The following is a 16463-nucleotide window of genomic DNA, read 5'->3' on the forward strand; positions in this document are numbered from 1 at the left end:
TCAACAGTCTACCCACATTATTCCATTGAGTTTTCACAGCAGATGTGTCCTATTGTATTCCCATTTTACACATGGAAAAACTGAGCCTCAGGGAATTGAATGAACTTGCCCAGATTGGTAAGTGGTGGATCTGGGAAGGGAGGCTAGTGAGCCTAACTCAGAATTTGGTGCTTGAAACTGTCATTGCCAATTGAACGTGAATTGTCTACCTTTTCTGACAACTTCATCGAGACATGTAAAAATATTGGTGCTCCTCATGGATCTACATTGAGCCCACTTTTATTATTCTCACTTTACACACTTACTGTGGGGTTGATCTGTTATTCCCTCTCATCAACTTCCAGTTTTTCCATTCTCAGGGGGAACCTGAAAATTATTCCTAAAATCTGCTGTGTTAGACTGTTCCCGCATTGCTATGAAGAAATATCTGAGACTGGGTAATTTATAAAGAAAAGAGATTTAATTGGCTCACAATTCTGTAGGCCATACAGGAAGCATGATGCTGGCATTTGATTGGCTTCTGGGGAGGCCTCAGGAGGCTTACAATCATGGCAGAAGGCAAAAGAGGAGCAGGTATGTCTCATGGCAAAAGTAAAAAGCAAGCAAAGGTTGTGGGAGGGGTTGCCACACACTTTTAAATGACGGGTCTTGAAAGAACTCACTATCACAAAGATAGCACCAAGCCATGAGAGATCTGTCCCCATGATCCAAACACCTCCCACCAGCCCCATCTTCAGTATTGGGGATTACAATTCAACATGAGATTTGGGTGGGGATAAATATGCAGATCATATCACCTCCCTCCCTCCCCATATCTTGGAATGTGTTCTTCCTTAGTCTTGCTCCAATATATTTTGTCCATTCTGGTTGACATTGCCTGTTTATTTATTTTTTTTATCATTGCAGCTGTTTTTAAACTGTTTTTCTTATCTCTATTACCAGCCTCACAAGTCTGTCTCACTTACAGCTACTAGAAGTTGTTTTATCAAAAATTAATACTAAAATGCAAACCTCAAGGCACAGTGGCACTGTGGCTGGACCACAGGGCTGGTGCCACCATGCTGGTCACCAGGAAGACTTTCTGTTGGCACTGGGATGACTCAGAGTCAGAGGAAGATGAGGAGGACTCAGAGGAGGTTCAATTAAAACTGGAATAGACTAGATAAGCACATAATATAAGGAAGAGATTCAATGGGTGCTGTGGCCCTGCTGTTGGGAAAGAAGGTACAAGAAGAGACCACTCAGATCCCTTTCAGATGAAGACAGGTGATGTGGTGGATATGAAGAAATGGAAGGAAAAGGGCAAAGATAAAATCAGTAAAGAGGAAGACTTTCACTTGGGGACATCATTTTCTGCAGAAACCAACTGAAGGGATGAGGATGCAGACATGATGAAGTACACTGAGACAGAGCTAAAGAAGAAAGGGATCGTGGAACATGAGGAACAGAAAGTCAAGCCAAGGAATGCAGAGGATTGTCTTTATGAACTTCCAGAAAACCTCCACATTTCCTCAGCAAAGAAGACCAAGAAGTATTTTCCAACCAGATGCTGAATGGCATTCCTGAGTTGGACCTTGGCATCAATGCTAGAATAAAAACTGTCATTTCTGCAGAGGATGCCAAGGTCCATCTGCTAGCAGAGTAGCAGAATTAGAAAAAAGACAGTAAGCTATCCTTTATGCCTACTAACATGGCTGTGAATTACGTGCAGCACAACAGATTTTATCATGAGGAGCCCAACATTCCCATACAGAGAAACAGAGAAGAACCCAAAACCAGACTCTTGAGGGTAGGCAACACAGAGAAGCTAGGTGACACAGAGAAGGCAGAGGCTAAGAGGTCCCCTCCTAACCGCAAGCATCCTGATAAGCAGAAGGCCACTGATGACTATCATTATAAAAAGGTCAAGAAGATGAACAGGCAGTACTGAGCTGTGCAGAATGGGATGTAAATATTGCCTTCCGCTCCCTCTCTCCATTCCTCCCATGAAAAATGGCTTCCTGGACTGAGAATGCTCAGTTGCTAGCAGACAGTTCCAGAAAGAGACTCTGTTGGCCTGCTGCTTACCTGCTGGATTTTTCAAGCACTAAATTGGTAACTTTTTGAAACAAAGCAATGCATAATTTCTCATTTGGAGGCAAACTCTATTTTTGTGAACATTATTAAATCTTGTTTGTAAATACATTGACTTTCTCTTAATATTTGCTCCAGGTCAGGAAGAAACAACTCTGTATTCCTAGTGTGATAATACCCTTTAGATTGTGCTTTTATTATTATTATGCAATCATGTCTTCTAATTTTACATATTTGTCATGGGGTCAGAAATGCATTCTTTATTAATTAGAGTGGATCCAGTTGACAGAAAAATCTAGGATGAGATCACAAGGATACTGGTGTTTCCTGACTTTCACAAAATTACCTGTTGCTTTTCATTAAAAACAAAAAAGCAATATATATATATATGTACGTGTGTGTGTGTGTGTGTATATATATATATAAAATGCAAACCTAGTTGTATTACTTTATGTAATTTCTTCTTACTCTGAATTTCTATAGCCTCCTGGCCCTTGACAGATATTTTCCTACTTTATAGTTTAAAAAATGCCACCTGTGTGTCTTGTCTCTTTCTTTCTTCCTTTCCTCTCTCATATCTTTTCCTTATGCCTTCCATGAATTTTCTGTAGCCTCTTCTATTTTTTTCTTTTAACTTTTATTTGAGGTTTAAGGGTACATGTCCAGGTTTGTTATATGGGTAAACTCATGTCATGGAAGTTTGTTGTGCAGATTATTTCATCATCCAGGTACTAAGCATAGTACCCTATAGGAATTTTTTCTGATTCTCTCCCTCCTGCCCCGTCCACCCTCAAGTAGGCCCAAGAGTCTATTGTTCTCATTTTTGTGTCCAAATAGTCTTATTATTTATCTCTCACTTTTAAGTCAGAACATTCAGTATTTGGTTTTCTGATCTTGCATTAGTTTGCTAAGGATAATGGTCTATAGTTGCATACATGTTGCTGCAAAGAACATGATCTCATTATTTTTTATGGCTGCATAGTATTCAATGGTGTACAAATACCACATTTTCTTTATTTAGTCTACCATTGATGGGCATTTAGGATGATTCCATAACTTTCCAATTATGAATAGTATGTAGCCTCTTTTTTATGCTAGACTGTGAAACTAACATTATAAGAAGATTTATACCATCACACCAGTTAGAATGGCAATCATTAAAAAGTCAGGAAACAACAGGTGCTAGAGAGGATGTGGAGAAATAGGGACACTTTTACACTGTTGGTGGACTGTAAACTAGTTCAACCATTGTGGAAGACAATGTGACGATTCCTCAAGGATCTAGAACTAGAAATACCATTTAACCCAGCCATCCCATTACTGGGTATATACCCAAACGCTTAGAAATCATGCTGCTATAAAGACACATGCACACGTATGTTTATTGCGGCACTATTCACAATAACAGAGAATTGGAACCAACCCAAATGTCCATCAATGATAGACTGGATTAAGAAAATGTGACACATATACACCATGGAATACTATGCAGCCATAAAAAATGATGAGTTCATGTCCTTTGTAGGGACATGGATGAGGCTGGAAACCATCATTCTGAGCAAACTATCACAAGGACAGAAAACCAAACACCGCATGTTCTCACTCATAGGTGGGAATTGAACAATGACAACACATGGACACAGGGTGGGGAACATCACACACGGGCCTGTCGTGGGGTGGGGGGAGGGGGGAAGGATAGCATTAGGAGATATACCTAATGTAAATGACGACTTAATGGGTGCAGCACACCAACATGACACATGTATACATATGTAACAAACCTGCACGTTGTGCACATGTACCCTAGAACTTAAAGTATAATAATAATAATAAAAGTGTTGGGATTACAGGCATGAGCCAACACCCACCCTCCAAAAAAGATATTGGCATCATCTCCTCTTCTCATTTCAAGATTAAAAAAATGAAACAGCCAGAAAAAAAGATTTAGAATCCAAAAAATATTTTCATGTACATCATCTAATTTATTTCCCAAATTACTATCAACAGGCAGATAGAATTATCTCTATCTTTACAAGTGGAGACATGCACTCAAATAAGTCAAGTGCATTGCCCAAATCCATAGAACCAAGGACCATCCCTTGCACTGGGCCCTCCACTCTCAAACCCTGTAATTGTTCTGCTCTGCGGCACTGTTCTTTGAAGGCAGGCACCCCTCATACTTTATACCTGCGTTCACCACTCTAACATGTCATAATGCATTGTCAGTACATAGAGATCTCTGATTCAATCCAATCAGGACAAGCGGTGGTCAACCAAAGTCTTGCGGGGGCAGAAACACATGGTACAATAGAGAGGCATCTACCAGCTGCAAACGTTTAACATTTCTGAGGCGTCAGTATGCTTTACCCAATGAAAAATGCCTTTTCATTGTCCTGGCTACTGGGCTAAGTGAAAGTCAGTGATCAGGGCTTCTCTTGTGGTTGTTTGTGGGTCTATGTGACTCACTAGTCATAAATACCACAAAAGCAAATGCTGCTCCTCATTTTTTCTTGTGTCTTTACTACCCAACAGAGACATGATTGTTCAATATTTATCTATTATAGGGATTGATGCTTAGGGATTTACAAGTAGATGGGAACTTAGTATCTTTGCAGACCAGGGTTCCCAAACTCCAGTCATCTGTGTAATAAATGCATACAGTAGATCTTTCCAATATATTATACATGTTTGTGACATGTGAGTCCTATTTTTACTCTCATTTATTATTTATTGACTCTTTATTATTCACTGACTATTATTACCATCCTTGGTTTTACAGGTAAAGAAATTGAAGCTTAAAGTAATTAGGGGACTTGCCCAAGTCTCCTAGGACTGGAATTAGTTAAGAATTAGTGTCAGAACTGAATTTGAACATAAGCAGTCAGCTTGTAGATTCAGGGTTGTGTAGCCAGCTCTTGCTGCCTTCATATCTAAGGCTTTTTCTGCTTCTTGGGCAAAGGAGCCTTGCTGTAAGGATACTGCGGATGGGGAGATAACAAGGTGCCTGCAGCCCTCCGTGAGGGGAATGCCAGAAGCCTTGTGGGGGATGTTTCTGCAGTGCCTCCTGAACAGAAGGAGGGAGCTCAGGAGAGAAAAATCAGAAGAGTCTTCCTGGACTGAAGCTGGGAGGATAGTGGTGCCCAGGAGAGGAAGGCAAGCCAGACACATTTCTCGCTGAACTGAGCTAACACTGGCCATACAGTTCAAGTCTCTGTTTCCAAAGGAAAAGATATAATGCCCTCTTAAAACTGTTCTGCCTTCCCCTCCAAAATGAAGGTCAGCAAGAGAGAAGTAGCATCCCAGATGCTAATGAAAGAAAACCCCAATGACTGCAGAAGCAATTTAAAGATTTGCCCGGATTTGTTTAGGCCCCCCTGGCTGTGCCTTCTACTTGCAATTTCTCCTCAGCAGCCTGGATAGGGAGATAAATACATTTTTTAAAAGTCCAACATGCAGGCACTTTTGAAACTAGGGAAAGTGGAACCTGGGAGGCTTAAAATATTAATCATGTATCCAGGCTTGCCAGAGAAAAGAGGATGGCGTTCTGCAGGTGTAATACAGAGAGAAAATCCCCTCCAGGAACGAGTAATACGGAGGTGGATTTCACTCATGTGTGCACCAGACACAGACGGAAAGCTTGATTCATACTTAATGCAGACCTAGATTCAAAGGCCCCCTCCTTAAAGGGAAAGCTGCTGGCCAGAAGCGTTCCTTCAGGACACTCTGAGACCTCATTAGACTAACATTAAACAACCAGCGAGGATCTGCTGCAGCAATAGGCTGAGTCCAGAAATGCAGATGAAAGGCTTTAGGAATGTTGGATTAAAAAACAAAGCAGGAGCATTCAGAGGTAGGAGTTTAATGGCAGGATTCCCAAGTCCCTCGTCCAGAGCCTAGGAAAGATCATCATCAGAACCCACCGGGTAGCGATTCCACTCGTGCGTCTCCTTTGAACCGTAGGAGGTGGACTTGGCAGGAGCCATTTTTATTAACCAGGAGCCCCTGGGCCTATCACCTGTTCCTCCTCAGGGCTCCCTCTCAAGCCAAATCTGCTTCCTGTGCTCGTTGTGGTTTCTTATCACCAGCCACAGAGATTCTGTTTCGTCCTGATCTTCAAAATGGCTGCCACCACCAGTTTGCTTTCTTTGCGCACCAGTTAGAAGTCTGTTCAGATCCTGTGTTTGTGCTGCTGAGGAGGAGCCTGCAAGGTCTTTTTTGACTTCAAAATTTTAAAGCACGAAAATAGTGAAAGTAGCAACAGTGAGCAAACAACCAGAGTTCTAGAATTTTAGAGTTCTTAGAGTTTAGTTTTTGGTCATTAGATTCTGTCTTCTTTCTGGATGTTCCTGGAAGTCTCAAGAACTCAACATTCTGTTTTTATTTCTAAAGTTGTACATAATTTTCTTTTACCTGTTCCTCCCACAACTTGTACTTTATTCTTGAAGTAGAATAAGCAGTTTGCTTTTCTTTGACCTTGCTCACAGCCTTTTCAAACTTCTACATCCTTTTTTTTTTTCTCTCTCTCTCCCTGCTTTCAAGCCTGTGCCTGAAATACAGAAACATTCTTCTCTTGATGAAGCCTTCCGCCACCTCCTGCTTTTCCCATTCTCCTAGAAGAACCTATAAGCACCTTCTGTGAGAAAGTCCTGAGCAGGTGCTCACCCCCACCTAGGAACAACTATACTCTTTAGAAGTGGAACTTTAATCACCAGGACCTAACATGATTTCTTGCACACAGTAGGTGTCTACTTGTGAAGTGGTCAGTGAAGTATGCCTTTGTATAATTTTCAAGTTCTTTTGTGATTGCAGAGTGACTGGGTCTTGTTGAAACAGCTTTAGACTTAGGGACTCAGGTTTGTGTTTCAGATCTGTCATCCACTGGCTGAGTGGTGGTGGATGCTTTCCTCAAATTTTAAGAGCCTTAGTTTGCTCACTTATAAAGTGAGATCAATAACACCTGCCGCACAGTTGTTTTGTTTGTTTTGTGCTTTTTTGCATTAGATTCTTTTTTTTCCGTAGCAAAAACATTTTCAGAGGAAATAGGGAGCACATTTTGGAAGATACTCCGAGAAACTGTATTTATTTGTGTAAGTTCTAGGACTGGCTCTGGTCTTCAGTTCGTTTGAAGTTTCAAAGAAAAGACTTCAGAGTGGTTGAGTGTTATTCCCAGAGGCTGGGCAGCAGTTAGCAAAATGACCTCTCGGTGTTGGTCTTGCGCCAGGCAGAATCAGATCCTGGTTTGTCCACATGCTGACTGAGGTCAGAGAAGGGTACCTGAGATTTCAGTTCTTTTGTGGCAGGTGTAAAGGTCTCTACATTCTCATGAGGCTTATGTCACCACCCATTTTTGATCTTTAAATTATTAGAATTGACTCATGCTTCTCCCTCTGAATACTTTTACTTATCCAGTTCCCTGTTCAGACTCTCACGGTCCTTTAAAGGATAGCTTTGTTCCCCTGTGCCAAGTTTGACCACATGTGTCCTGGACTTTGGCTCCTAAGCCTCTGGCTCTCAGAGGGCCATTCTTCTCCAAAACCTCACTCCTTTAAAGACACCATGCTGGCACATGGGTTGCCCTTTTCTTTCACCAGGTCTCAAGAGATCCTCTAGAAACCCTGCCACATTTATTCCCTCACTTCTGGCTTAACAAAGAAAATTCTAGAACAGCAACACACACGCACATGCGTGAACAAACACACACACACTACATGCTTCACGTTTCCCCCACATTAGCATCACATGTTTATTAGGAAGGGCCTAGAAGTTGGTAACCAAAAACTCTTATCCTATTTTCTCCTTTCATTCTTCTCTGATGTAAAGACCTAGAGACTTTTGCCCATTTTTTTTGTGGGGTTGTTTTTGTTTCTTGTAAATTTAAGTTCTTTACAGATACAGAACTGTCCACAATAACAGAGATATGGATGAAATCAACCTAAATGCCTGTCAATCATAGACTGAATAAAGAAAAGGTGGTACATATACACCATGGAATACTATGCAGCCGTAAAAAAAACGAGATCGTGTCTTTTGTAGGGACATGGATGGTGCTAGAGACCATGATCCTTAGCAAACTAACACAGGAACAGAGCACCAAATACCGCATGTTCTCACTTATCAGTGGGAGCTAAATGATGAGAACACATGGACACATAGAGGGGAAAAACACACACTGGGGTCTATTGAATGATGGGAGGTGGGGTGGGAGGAAAGAGAGGATCAGGAAGAATACCTAATGGGTGCTAGGCTTAATATCTGGGTGATGAAATAATCTATACAACAAAGCCCCATGACACAAGTTTACTTATGTAACAAACCTGCACTTACACTCCTGAATGTAAAACAAAAGTTTAAAAAAAAGACCTAGAGACTCTTTCCTCCCAGTCCCATCAAGTCCCTCAAGGAAGCCTCTTGCTGCAGTCTAAAGACACACACATACGTGAAAGCACAAGTTAATAGTCATTTGTGCTATATATTGATGAACAGCCAGACATACAATTGACACAGGGAGACAGAAAGCTTATGTTCACATTTCTAGTTCTTTCGTTTCCTAGCAGACCTATATAAAAAGCCAAATTATAATCAGAACTTTGCCTGGTGGGAATAAAATCAGAGCAAAGGCTGTTTAATGGATTTGGGAGTATAGTGACATCATGGGACAGTCTGATAGCTCCATCTTCCATTTGGGATGCTTTTACCAAATGAGAATGAAGCAGTGTTACTGCTTTCTTTCCTTAAAGATCTATGATTTCATAAACCTCAGTTGCTAAGATCAAGGTCTCAGAATAGAAGGGGTTAGGGGAAAAACAATTTAAATACTTTACTAAATACACCTAAAAGACAGAATGGATTGGTATTCTAAAAGTATTCACTTGCTTTATAAGCCAGATTCATGGCTGTGAAACCTTGCTCCAATAAATAAGTTTCTCCTGGATTGCTTTCTTCCTTGTTCAGGAAATATTACTGCAGCATTGCAATCTGCTGAGACCAAATATTTCACCAGCTTTATGTTGTACAGAGTGTACCTCTCTTTCAGCTTTTAAACCAGCTTTTTCTGGCACGGCATTTGTTGGCTTTTGCCTGTGTGTGTGTGTGCGTGTGTGTGTGTGTGTGTGTGTGTGTAACTTTTTCATAGATCTCAAAAAAATGTCCAGCTGTTTCACAAGTTACAAACACATTGCCTGGCTCTGACTCTCTGTTGGATGGATTTTAGATAAGGTGGCTAGGGAAGACTGAATTAAATTTAAGCAATGAAATGAGGGAAAATCTGGGAAAAGAGAATCCCAGGCCAAGAGACTAGTCATTGTAAAAACAGAAAGAAGGCCAGGACCAGAGTGGAACTGCACGAGTTGGAGAGAGGTGGGGGATGAAATGTGTTGGGGCTCAATCACATAGGGTTTCATGGGTCATGTGAGGAGTGTGGGGGTTTGTCCTCAAGGTGATAGGAAGCTGCTACAGATTCCAGAGTATTTGATCATTGGCACGACCTTGGAGAGGGCTTAGATCACACTGTACCCAGTGGTTGTGTGGTTCCCTTTTTTATGTTTCCATGCTGGTCAGCTTCCTTGTGGCCAAAGTATTTTTTCTCTAGATACGTTAATGTCTTCATTGAGGTTAGCCTTCATCCTGCTGGCCTGGGGCCCACTCTGTTTCTGGGAGGTGACTTTGCATATCTCATTCTAACTGTGCTAATTTTCTAGTTTAACTCTTTGAGGTACAATTTCTTAGTTCTTGGGGTGAATATCACTATTACCTTGCTACCCATGTACCAAAAACATTATCATACACACAGTTGCTTTAGGAATCCAGGCCAACCACAGGTTTTTAAAAAATCCTTTTTGGAGTCCAGGTGTGTTGGGAGCTCTGAAAGCAAAAGCCAGACTGAAAACACTCAGCATTCTCAGAGAGAGAGAGAGTTAGAAATAAACACTTACGTCATCCCTTTATTCCCTGCATTGATGCAGTCCAGACGGATGATGGCCTAGCATTTTGGATTTGTCTGCTTTCCTCGTTAATTCTCCTCTCAATTCTGCTTTTATTATCTACAATGACAATGACACACTATCCCTAGGCTGCTTCTAAAGTCATCTAACTGTCACTAGAGCAATAAAGGCTGGCATATTTTTGCACAGTAAACAAATTAAAGTGCTCCTGGTATCTGAACATCTTGATTAAAGCATCATTGTCATTCTCATGGTTACTACTATTTTTTGCAAACTTACTGTGTGCAAGGCATAGTTAGTTGCTTTACATAAAATATTTCTCTTAATTGTTGCAACAGTGCTTTAAAGCTGAGGGTCATTCATCAAATATACAGAAAACGAAAGGAGTCTGAGAGTGCTAAAGCAGACTTTGTCTGTAATCAAAGTCTATTTCTAAGCCAGACCTGCACATTTGTGCATCCCAAGCTTCACCCACTTTATTCTGTGCATCCCTTTAGTTCCAGACTGTTCTCAACTACGTCCCTTCCAAAGGCTTTTTCTTCTCCCTGAGATTTCCATTCACCTTTGCTTTCTCTACTCAGAGCATGTATTCGAAATCTTTCAAGGATATAATTACTCTTTTTTTTTTGGTCTTTCTAATCTCTGATGTCACAGACTGTCATTGCTGCAGGAGACCTTGGAGATTGTTTTCTCTGGATGTTTCCAATCTTGAGTCCCCAGATAGTCGACTTACAGCTGTTTTCAATATTCAGAAATATCTAGCTGCATCACGGCACTATTTGGTTTGTACACTCAAATATAAAGTTAAACAATTATTATTTGATGAGTATAATTTGTCTAGCAGAGAGAAAGCTTCACAAGATTTGACCCATGATGGGTAAGTGGAGAAGAAAAAAAAGTTTTTGGTGAAAAAGCTCAGAAATAACACCAATTTGGTCTTGTTTGCTCTTTTATAGATGACTCAACTGATGTCCACTGGGAGGAAAAGTGAGCGTAGATTAAGGTTTACCACGAATACAAATTAAGCTTAGGTTGCCTAACTATTCTATCTTTCTAGAGAGTGGCAGAACAATCATTCATGGAGAATTTATTGTTGCTTCCAATTGGATAGCACTGGCTATTAAAAGTTTCTGCTTTTCTATACTTTTTAACCTTTGCTTCAAGTTCTCTGGAGCTTCACACAATGACTCTCGTTACTGTTACAAGTGATGTCTTTCAGGCATGGGAATATGAGAGCCATGGGCTCACTGTTAGATATGCCAGCACCAGGAAAGAGGTTACGGCCATCTTCACGCAGACCGTGACTGATAATTGTTTTCCTTAACAAGGTCTATGAGCCATGTGCAGTGGCTCATGCCTCCCAGCTCTTTGGGAGGCTGAGATGGGAGGATTCATTGAGCCCAGAAGTTTTAGACCAGCCTGGGCAGCATAGTGAGACTCCATCTCTAAAAAAAGAAAAAATTTAGTCAGGTGTGGTGGCGTTCACCTGTGGTCCCAGCTACTTTGGAGGATGAGGTCAGGGGGAATCCCTTGAGCCCAGGAGGCTGAGGCTGCAGTGAGCGATGTTTGTGCAACTGCACTCCAGCCTGAGTGACAGAGTGAGACCCTGTCACAAAAAACTGAAAACAAACACACACACACACACACACACAAAACAATCCCCATGAGTCTCTCTGTCATTTGACGCCATTTGCTGCCTCGGCTGCATGTCTTAGAGCTTTGAACTGCAGATGTACTTAACTACCTGAACTTCTGCCTGTGTCCTGGGTTCCTTCTTTCTAGAATATTCTCTGTCCTACTCTCTTCCCCAGATTTACTTCCTCTGGGAAGCTTTCTACCACATAAAATGACTGGATAAGTTCCTCTAATACCTGCTTCCATTGTACCTTGAGTGTTTTCTTGTATATAGCATCCAATTATTATTAATCACTTATTTCCCTCTCTTCTTACTAGGACTGTGTGTTCCTAGTGAACAGGAATGATATTTTACTCTTACTGTCTTAGCCTCAAGGTCTAGGGCTTGACTGAGATACATAATGGGTTTCTAGTGAAATGAATGACTGGATAAATGAATGAATACATTTTGCAATAACAAAATCTTAACCTCCTGTCTTTTCCTTCATATACTCACCTAGAGCTCTGTGTAGCATTGCAAAGACCTTCCAGTGTCTTGTCCAAGCCCATGCATCAACTCGACTTATACTCTTTCATTATCATGGCAATAGGAAGTGGGAAGTTTAGAAGGAAGAAAAATGGGATGAGGGAGGGAGGAACAGAGAAAGAGTAGCCAGGAAGAGGTAATCACATCAGAATAAAAAAGTTCATTTCACTGATGAGGAAACTGAGACTGAGAAAGGAATGTGACTTACATAAGTCACACAGGAGAGACCAGAACCTTGTTTTCTGGCCGCTGACCCTATGCCTTTCCACCGTATTGTGAATATTTCAGCAAGTGTATCTGCCACACACAGACAAAAACATACTGGTTCATTTCCAAAGACAGCAACCTCATTGTCAGGGTCATGGGTTGAAATTTAAAGAATTATTCCTGATTTAAACACAGCCTTTCACTTGGAGCAATGACTCAGGCTAATTTTGCAGGCGGCATGTTTTCCTTTGAGATTTCTCACCCGATCTGTTCCCCATCTCCTAGATTGCATAAGGGTAATGATGAATTCCTTGACTGGATCCCAACTTCCCGAGGCTCAAAATAATCACTGTTCTGTTTTCCATGGGAGATGAAGATATATATTAGGATTTTAACAGTCTTTGAATATTCACTTTCAAAACAGGAGACATCCGTGGCAGGTGGGGCTTGCAAATGATATTTCTAATCAGATGTTCATCCAGAAAGTAATTAACTTTAGGAAAGTAAAGGCCCTAGAGGCTTCTGAAAAGATTTCCTTACTCTCTGCTCTCCCTGAGCATTGCTTGATCTTTGCCTCCCCCTGAGCTGCAGAGCCCAAAGGGAAGATGAGAAGAAAGTCCTGCTGATATGGATGCAGATCACATTTGGGTGACTCAGAGCTGTGGGGTAAGAAGCCTTTCTTCCACCTGTCCTCTCACCACCCCAACCCAGAGCCCTCAAGGTTGTGTTTTCTCATGTTTGTGAATTGCTCAGAGCTCTGCCAGGCTTTTCAGTTTTATCTGGCCTTCTGCCTTGGCTGCCTTGCCTCTCCTTTTAGGAAATTCAAGGGGTGAGAAATGAATAATCTGTTTCTGAAGTCAGAGAGACATGAGTCTAAGCCCTGGGTCGCCACTTCCTAGCTGGGTAGCAGTGGGTGAGCTGCAGCCTCTTTCCGAGTCTCTGTTTCTTACTGATGACCTGGGTTGTTAGAGGACGATTGAGACAGCTCACCCATAAACTCCTAAGAAAGCACTCGGCTTGATGCCTACTTCCTAGAGGTTTCTCAGCAGAGTGTTCCTATTATGCCCTAGCTCCATCCTGTCTCTTTGTGATAAAACCAAGTTCAGATAGAGTTTGGCTAATGCGTTAGTTTCCTAGGGCAGCTGTAACAAAGTACCGTAAAGTGAGAGCATCTTAAGACAACAAAAATGAAATCTCTCACAGTGCTTAAGGCCAGAGGTCCTAAATCAAGGCATTGGCAGGGCTACAGTCCCCCTGAAACTTGTAGGAGAGTTTTTCCTTACCTCTTTCTAGCTTCCGGTGGTTTGCCGGCAATCATTGGCATTCCTGGGTTTGCAGCTGCTTAACTCCAGTCTCTACTCTCGTTGTCACACAGAGATCTCCCCGTGTGTCTCTGTTTTCACATGGCCATCTTCTTATAAGGGCACTAGGCATCTCATCTTAACTAATTACATCTGCAACAGCCCAATTTCCATAAATGGTCACATCTGAGGTACTGGAGACTAGAACCTCAACATATTTTTATTGTTGACACAATTAAACTTATACGAGGTAGATACTACACTATATGCTAAAATATTTTAGTCTATTTAGTCAGTGTAAAACATAAACTTCTGTCTTGATTAGATTTCACTTGGGAAATTATAATTTATTTTACTTCATTCTTCTTTAGTCTACTTTTTCAGTCTTTCTTCTTCATTCCAAGCCTCCTAACCACTCTTCTCACTAATCCACTATTCACCCAGCAGTCAGTGTTCTCTTCCTAATATCTTCTCCTTTCTAGAACAATCATCTGTGCAGATCAGTCATCTTTTTCTTCCTAGGATGAAGGTCAAACTTCTCACCTTCACACAAATTCTCTTTCAGGACCTACCCCTCATTTACCTGTGGGGTGCTAACTGTCCCAGTTTGTCCTGGCATGCCCTGGTATTAGCATTAACATTTTTGCACCCTGAGAAACCCTTCTGTCCTGACAAGCCGGTTTTCACCCTGTTACTTTTCTACATGTTTTGGCTACAGATACTTCTCCGGCTATTACAGATTTTGTCTTGCCACATGTGTGTTCCATTGGCATTAGCTGTTTGCTCATTGTGTTCTGCTGCTCAATAACATGTTTCTTAAGGGATTTAAATCCAGACAAATCTGGATTTGAATTTCAACTCTTGTGGCCTTAGTCAATGCATACCTTATCAGTGTCTATCAATGTCAAAAAAAAAAAAAAAAAAAAGCAAAACAGGCATAAAACTATATATCCTTTGGTTGTAGTGAGGGTAAATTAGATATGATGAGTAAACCACGGGCGCCTGACAGATACTGGGTATTGCAGAAATGGTAGATGGTTTTTCACTGGTGGATATGTGTGCATACTCCAGCACACCTGTGTTTAGTAAGTGCTTTTTGAATGAAATCTCCAAGCTCTAGAGCTTAAATCTCTTGAGCAATGATCTTCCTATCCTGTCATTTTCTCTCTCTGACTTAAAAATAAATCTATTCTTTCAGAGGTTAGCCTTACTAAAAATTTGGTTCAAAGCCTTGCCAAGTAATGTGGAATATGACAGATGTATTTCCTATGGATCATTTATTACTGGAATTTTCCATGTGTCAATAATTTCCTACCCTCCAGTAGATTTTGATCTAGCCAGATTCCTTGCCTGGTCCATGAAGGGAAAACAGAAAACTCCAAGACCTTGAACTCCTTCTTGTACTCTAGTTCTCATGAACTCAAAACACAAACTCATTTAAAGTTAGTATGGCATCATCAACTGAAAGCTGAGAGTAAGTTAAAGGCTTTTCTTCTCTATCAGCTCTCTGAGCCCCTCCAAACAGAAGCATTTTAAATTGATGCCTCTTGAGAGTTCTGTGTATGGGGTGCTGAGAATGAATGAGATTGTCTCCCACCTCAGAGGGGAGCAGGAAAAATTCTGATTGTGGTCAGCTATCTTCGGCTTCTGGTTTTCCCTAAGATCCTCATTGTGGGGGCCACTTGTTCTTTTTATCTAGTGGGTATTTGATGTCATGATGAGATTAATAATTCACAGAGTCTGGGCAGTATTTTTCCACTGAGGGCTGTGTGCAGAAAAAAAGCAGAGTGCTGGCAAAAGCCCGAGGGCTCCTGACAAGGTCGGATGCCTTGTGCTTCAGCAAATGCTCCGAATCCCCAGTAACCCCTTCCTTGCTGAAAATGACACACAGAAAGGCAGGGATTTTTAAAGGACTTTTAGCTTTCTTGGCTGGGGTTAAAATGAGTTCAATTAAATAGACCTCTAGAGATGGCAAATGAACAACAACAGTGACAAAATGTAAATAAAATTTTAATTATCAGTTCCAAATAATAATTTAAGGGAGATTATCAAATCATACATGATTAATTGTTATAGATGATGAGAAGGTTAGTTAGGGGAAGAGGAGGTGTGATCCACGACTCTTATTATTACTAGTGCTTATTGTGATTATTCCTAGCTACCATTTCTTTGAGTTCCAGGAATTCTGCATTGCATGTGATATCTCCTCTGATTTTTACACCAATTTTTGGGATAGACAACATTATTCCCATCTGAAAACTGTGGCCAAGACAGTCAACAAGGCTTTTCAAAGGCCACAAAGGTGATAAGAGGTGGAGCCAGTGTTTGACTCTAGAGTGATATATCTTTGGACGTATATCACTGCTTTCTACATGTGCTATATCACTTTCCAGTAATAATTAAAAATTAATGGTCATGAAAAGGCTTCTTAGCATTTCTCGGGGATATAAGCGTTTTGAGACCACTTACATCCTTTTCTACTTGCTTCTCACAGCAGCCCTGGGCAGGAACAGGTTGGGGATGACTACCTCCCACTGGCAAATGCAGAACTTGGAGGGAGGTTAAGTGATTCCCAAGCCAACTACTTAGTGATCAAGACACTCCTAGAACTCAGAACTTCTGACTCCACCACTGGAGCATTGTACCCTGTGTTTTAGAGAACAGAAGACCTTACGTCGGTGGTCGCTGTCATTTTTGGTTCCAACCTGAGCCAAAGGAGATGAAGCTGGAAACAGGTCTGAACTCAATATTCTACCTTCGCTGATCTCTAAATCTACCTTG

The 16463-nt window shown here is 41.2% G+C and overlaps 1 pseudogene; it reads left to right on the forward strand.

The window, feature by feature from the left end:
- Nucleotides 1-1058: 1058 nt before the first annotated feature.
- On the forward strand, nt 1059-2099 carry LOC112625426 (annotated as a pseudogene).
- The last annotated feature ends 14364 nt before the right edge of the window (nt 2100-16463 follow it).

The sequence above is a fragment of the Theropithecus gelada genome, chromosome 5, assembly GCF_003255815.1.
Source record: "Theropithecus gelada isolate Dixy chromosome 5, Tgel_1.0, whole genome shotgun sequence".
Lineage (NCBI taxonomy): Eukaryota > Metazoa > Chordata > Mammalia > Primates > Cercopithecidae > Theropithecus > Theropithecus gelada.